Source organism: Hyla sarda, chromosome 8, assembly GCF_029499605.1.
Source record: "Hyla sarda isolate aHylSar1 chromosome 8, aHylSar1.hap1, whole genome shotgun sequence".
Classification (NCBI taxonomy): Eukaryota; Metazoa; Chordata; class Amphibia; order Anura; family Hylidae; genus Hyla; species Hyla sarda.
In genome coordinates this window covers 232,022,068-232,029,693 of record NC_079196.1, presented here as the reverse complement: position 1 = coordinate 232,029,693, position 7,626 = coordinate 232,022,068, and positions in this window count along the sequence as shown.

The following is a 7,626-nucleotide window of genomic DNA, read 5'->3' as shown; positions in this document are numbered from 1 at the left end:
TGGGATGGTACACACTATTTGGCCAAATGGTGAGTGAAGCACCTCAATTTTAAATTTTTCCTTATAGAAATATAGCGTTTCATATATGCTTGCAATGTGCTGCTGTATGCTCCTGCTTGTATGTGTGTGTGTGTGTGTGTATATATATATATATATATATATATATATATATATATATATATATATACACACACACACACACACACACATATATATATCTGGAGTACAGAACCTTCTGGCTGCCATATTGGATGGGAGAATCTGTGAATGTGCGAAATGTTCCAGGAGGATATTTACAGGAAGCTCAGTGACCCAACAACTCAAGTCATATGGTCTGACACATCCATCACCTCCAGAGAGCGAAACAGCAAATATCCACAGATACCAAGCCTCCAGCCAATGGGAGACAACACCAGGGGAGGCTTGTGCTACCCCCTCCCCCCCCCCCCCCCCATACACAGAGACGCACACACACAGGCACACACACACACACAGCTACAAGGAGAGTGCGCGCATCTGCGACACAGAGAGTACACACGTCTATGATATGGAGAGTACACACGTCTATGATATGGAGAGTACACACGTCTAGGATATGGAGAGTACACACATCTATGATATGGAGAGTACACACGTCTAGGATATGGAGAGTACACAAATCTATGATATGGAGAGTACACACATCTATGATATGGAGAGTATACACGTCTGTGATATGGAGAGTATACACATCTATGATATGGAGAGTATACACATCTATGATATGGAGAGTATACACATCTATGATATGGAGAGTACACACGTCTAGGATATGGAGAGTACACACGTCTAGGATATGGAGAGTACACGTCTAGGATATGGAGAGTACACATCTATGATATGGAGAGTACACGCCTAGGATATGAAGAGTACGCATCTATGATACGGAGAGTACACACATCTATGATACAGAGAGTACACACGTCTGTGATACGGAGAGTACACACGTCTGTGATACGGAGAGTACACACGTCTGTGATACGGAGAGTACACACATCTATGATACGGAGAGTACACACGTCTGTGATACGGAGAGTACACACGTCTGTGATACGGAGAGTACACACGTCTGTGATACGGAGAGTACACACGTCTGTGATACGGAGAGTACACACGTCTGATACGGAGAGTACACACGTCTGTGATACGGAGAGTACACACGTCTGTGATACGGAGAGTACACACGTCTGTGATACGGAGAGTACACACGTCTGTGATACGGAGAGTACACACGTCTGTGATACGGAGAGTACACACGTCTGTGATACGGAGAGTACACACGTCTGTGATACGGAGAGTACACACTTCTATGATACGGAGAGTACACACTTCTATGATACGGAGAGTACTCACTTCTATGATATGGAGAGTACACACGTCTGTGATATGGAGAGTACACACGTCTGTGATATGGAGAGTACACACTTCTATGATATGGAGAGTACACACTTCTATGATATGGAGAGTACACACTTCTATGATATGGAGAGTATACACTTCTATGATATGGAGAGTACACACATCTATGATATGGAGAGTACACGTCTGTGATATGGAGAGTACACACGTCTATGATATGGAGAGTACACACGTCTGTGATATGGAGAGTACACACGTCTGAGATATGGAGAGTACACACTTCTATTATATGGAGAGTACACACGTCTATGATATGGAGAGTACACGTCTGTCATATGGAGAGTATACATGTCTGTGATATGGAGAGTATACATGTCTGTGATATGGAGAGTACACATGTCTGTGATATGGAGAGTATACACATCTATGATATGGAGAGTACACACGTCTGTGATATGGAGAGTACACACGTCTGTGATATGGAGAGTACACACGTCTGTGATATGGAGAGTACACATGTCTATGATATGGAGAATACACTCGTCTATGATATGGAGAGTACACACGTCTATGATATGGAGAGTACACACACCTATGATATGGAGAGTATACACGTCTGTGATATGGAGAGTACACACATCTGTGATACGGAGAGTACACACATCTATGATATGGAGAGTACACGTCTGTGATACGGAGAGTACACACATCTATGATATGGAGAGTACACACATCTATGATATGAAGAGTACACACGTCTATGATATGGAGAGTACACATCTATGATATGGAGAGTACACACATCTATGATATGAAGAGTACACACGTCTATGATATGGAGAGTATACACGTCTGTGATATGGAGAGTACACACATCTGTGATATGGAGAGTACACACGTCTATGATATGGAGAGTATACACGTCTGTGATATGGAGAGTACACACATCTGTGATATGGAGAGTACACACGTCTATGACATGGAGAGTACACACGTCTATGATATGGAGAGTACACACGTCTATGATATGGAGAGTACACACATCTATGATATGGAGAGTACACACATCTATGATATGGAGAGTACACATGTCTATGATATGGAGAATACACATCTATGATATGGAGAGTACACATGTCTGTGATATGGAGAGTATACACATCTATGATATGGAGAGTACACACATCTATGATATGAAGAGTACACACATCTATGATATGAAGAGTACACACATCTATGATATGGAGAGTATACACATCTATGATATGGAGAGTATACACATCTATGATATGGAGAGAACACACATCTATGATATGGAGAGAACACACATCTATGATATGGAGAGTACACACGTCTGTGATATGGAGAGTACACACGTCTGTGATATGGAGAGTACACACGTCTGTGATATGGAGAGTACACACTTCTTTGATATGGAGAGTACACACATCTATGATATGGAGAGTACACGTCTATGATATGGAGAGTACACAAGTCTGTGATATGGAGAGTACACACGTCTGTGATATGGAGAGTACACACATCTATGATATGGAGAGTACACGTCTGTGATATGGAGAGTACACACGTCTATGATATGGAGAGTACACACATCTATGATATGGAGAGTACACATCTATGATATGGAGAGTACACAAGTCTGTGATATGGAGAGTACACACGTCTGTGATATGGAGAGTACACACTTCTATGATATGGAGAGTACACACATCTATGATATGGAAAGTACACGTCTATGATACGGAGAGTACACACATCTATGATATGGAGAGTACACACATCTATGATATGAAGAGTACACACGTCTATGATATGGAGAGTACACATCTATGATATGGAGAGTACACACATCTATGATATGAAGAGTACACACGTCTATGATATGAAGAGTACACACATCTATGATATGGAGAGTATACACATCTATGATATGGAGAGTATACACATCTATGATATGGAGAGTACACATCTATGATATGGAGAGTACACATCTATGATATGGAGAGAACACACATCTATGATATGGAGAGTACACACGTCTGTGATATGGAGAGTACACACGTCTGTGATATGGAGAGTACACACGTCTATGATATGGAGAGTACACACATCTATGATATGGAGAGTACACACATCTATGATATGAAGAGTACACACATCTATGATATGGAGAGTATACACATCTATGATATGGAGAGTACACACATCTATGATATGAAGAGTACACATCTATGATATGGAGAGTACACACATCTATCATATGGAGAGTATACACATCTATGATATGGAGAGTATACACATCTATGATATGGAGAGTATACACATCTATGATATGGAGAGAACACACATCTATGATATGGAGAGAACACACATCTATGATATGGAGAGTACACACGTCTGTGATATGGAGAGTACACACGTCTGTGATATGGAGAGTACACACATCTATGATACGGAGAGTACACACGTCTATGATACGGAGAGTACACATGTCTATGATACGGAGAGTACACACGTCTATGATATGGAGAGTACACACGTCTATGATATGGAGAGTACACGTCTATGATATGGAGAGTACACACGTCTATGATATGAAGAGTACACACGTCTATGATACGGAGAGTACACATCTATGATATGGAGAGTACACATATCTATGATATGGAGAGTACACACGTCTGTGATATGGAGAGTACACACGTCTATGATATGGAGAGTACACACATCTATGATATGAAGAGTACACACGTCTGTGATATGGAGAGTACACACATCTATGATATGGAGAGTACACACGTCTGTGATATGGAGAGTACACACGTCTATGATATGGAGAGTACACACATCTATGATATGAAGAGTACACACGTCTGTGATATGGAGAGTACACACATCTATGATATGAAGAGTACACACGTCTATGATATGGAGAGTACACACATCTATGATATGAAGAGTACACATGTCTGTGATATGGAGAGTACACACATCTATGATATGGAGAGTACACACGTCTATGATATGAAGAGTACACACGTCTATGATACGGAGAGTACACATCTATGATATGGAGAGTACACATATCTATGATATGGAGAGTATACACGTCTGTGATATGGAGAGTACACACGTCTATGATATGGAGAGTACACACATCTATGATACGGAGAGTACACATCTATGATATGGAGAGTACACGTCTATGTTATGGAGAGTACACACATCTATGATATGGAGAGTACACACATCTATGATATGAAGAGTACACACATCTATGATATGGAGAGTACACACATCTATGATATGGAGAGTACACACATCTATGATATGAAGAGTACACACATCTATGATACGAAGAGTACACACATCTATGATACGGAGAGTACGCACATCTGTGATACGGAGAGTACGCACATCTGTGATACGGAGAGTACGCACATCTGTGATACGGAGAGTACGCACATCTGTGATACGGAGAGTACGCACATCTGTGATAAGGAGAGTATACACATCTATCATATGGAGAGTATACACATCTATGATATGGAGAGTATACACATCTATGATATGGAGAGTATACACATCTATGATATGGAGAGAACACACATCTATGATATGGAGAGAACACACATCTATGATATGGAGAGTACACACATCTATGATATGGAGAGTACACGTCTATGATATGGAGAGTACACACGTCTGTGATATGGAGAGTACACACGTCTGTGATATGGAGAGTACACACATCTATGATATGGAGAGTACACACATCTATGATATGGAGAGTACACACGTCTATGATATGGAGAGTACACACATCTATGATATGGAGAGTACACACATCTATGATATGGAGAGTACACGTCTATGATATGGAGAGTACACACGTCTGTGATATGGAGAGTACACACGTCTGTGATATGGAGAGTACACACGTCTGTGATATGGAGAGTACACACATCTATGATATGGAGAGTACACACGTCTATGATACGGAGAGTACACACGTCTATGATATGGAGAGTACACACGTCTATGATATGGAGAGTACACACGTCTATGATATGGAGAGTACACACGTCTGTGATATGGAGAGTACACACGTCTATGATATGGAGAGTACACATCTATGATATGGAGAGTACACACGTCTATGATATGAAGAGTACACACGTCTATGATACGGAGAGTACACATCTATGATATGGAGAGTACACGTCTATGTTATGGAGAGTACACACGTCTATGATATGGAGAGAACACATCTATGATATGGAGAGTACACACGTCTATGATATGGAGAGTACACACGTCTATGATATGGAGAGTACACACATCTATGATATGGAGAGTAATAAAGGGTATGTGGGGTAAACATGTATCCATAATGTGATAAATGATCTCAATAATGTCGGTTCCCATCACACATATATAGTGTATATAATAGAAGAATCCCTTCCTGTGGCCCCTACTTTACTGGCTATATTATATATATATATATATTGCAAAAAAGAAGAAGGTCCGGCACTTCAGGTGAAGGATTAAAACCAGCTTTCCTTTATTCCAACCTTGACACAGTTCACATACAGAACAACATCTGACGCGTTTCGCCCACGTTGGGGCTTAATCGTAGACTGATAAACATTTGACAAACCGTGTTAAAATACTAAATCAACAGGTCACATGACTATCGGACCTGCTATGAAGCTATTTCGAATAAGTATTCTTTAGACCTCATATTACTGACTATAGAATTCCTCCAGCGAGATCTAACATCCATTAAGAACAAGGTTACTGAAGTAGAAACAAACCCTAAAAGCTTCCCTGACCGAGGAGGAACGGAGAGAACTATCAGAAAAACAACAAGCATTTCTACTCAAACAACGAACCCAAATCGAGGAGACCAAGAGACACAAATGGTTCCGTGACTGTCAAGACTGCACCAGTGGACATATCTATACATGGGAAAATGTATCTACCATCAACAAACGGTACCCTAATAGGAATAAGGCAGAATTACATAAGGATACAGAACAGACGAAAGCCGTACATCGCCAAAGCAACCAGGAGTCTTTTTTAGTGAATACGCTGTCCGTCGGGGGCGGCCTAGACGAGGAGGACGCAAACACCACAGGAGCAGGAAAAACATGGGCATAGAGGGCTGGTCGGGCCCAGAATCACAAAACCACTCAACAAAGGAAGAAACACTAACAAACGACACAGAGACTGTGGTAAATATCTCCTCACATATCCTTACTAAAGAACAACTGTTATTGCTATCTAAAGGGTTAAGTTTTTGTCCAAGTACATACAATGACTGGTTTCAAATTGAAATTGATTTTGTGAGTTTTATCCGCAGGTTAAAACTCAAGGTGTGGTTTGATTCACATCCTGAGGAGGGTCCTGGCGGACTACCAGTTCCTGACTAGGGGCGCCACAGGTTTAAATTCAAACAGTATAACCTACCTCCATTGCTACATTTGTTGACTGTGTTAAGAGAGACTTTATGCACATTAAAGATCAGCAGACTAGACTCAAAAATCCAAATTTGACCCATGAGGAACTAATGGCCATGCAACAACTTGTCCATGACCACAATTTAATCATCAAACCGGCCGATAAGGGCGGTAGAATTGTAGTCATGGACAAAAGCACATACCTTAAAGAAGCACATAGACAGTTGAGTGACGAAGAGGTCTATAAAATACTTAAACATGATCCTAAGAGTGCCATGCAACAAAAAATGAGTACCATACTAGAACAAGCACTGACTAATGACATCATTGATGTTAAATTGAGAGAATTTTTACAAGTTGAATTTCCTGTAACCCCGGTGTTATACCTACTGCCAAAGATACATAAACAATTGACTGATCCACAGGGGGAACTATTGTCTCAGGGAGAAACTCCCTATCCAATCATATTTCCATTTTTTTTAGACAAAGTCCTTAGACCACTAGCAACAAACACAAAATCTTATCTGAGAGACACGATGCATTTTCTCTCTATCATTCAAAACATTTACATTCGTGATCATGCTATCATCGCTTCCTTTGACATTGTATCCCTATATACTTCCATACAACACCACAGAGGTATCAGAGCAGTCCAGAAAGGACTAGAACAACTTCATCTCAATTTGCAACAAACTACCTTTATCATGCAATTACTTACCTTCGTCTTAGAGAACAACTATTTTAC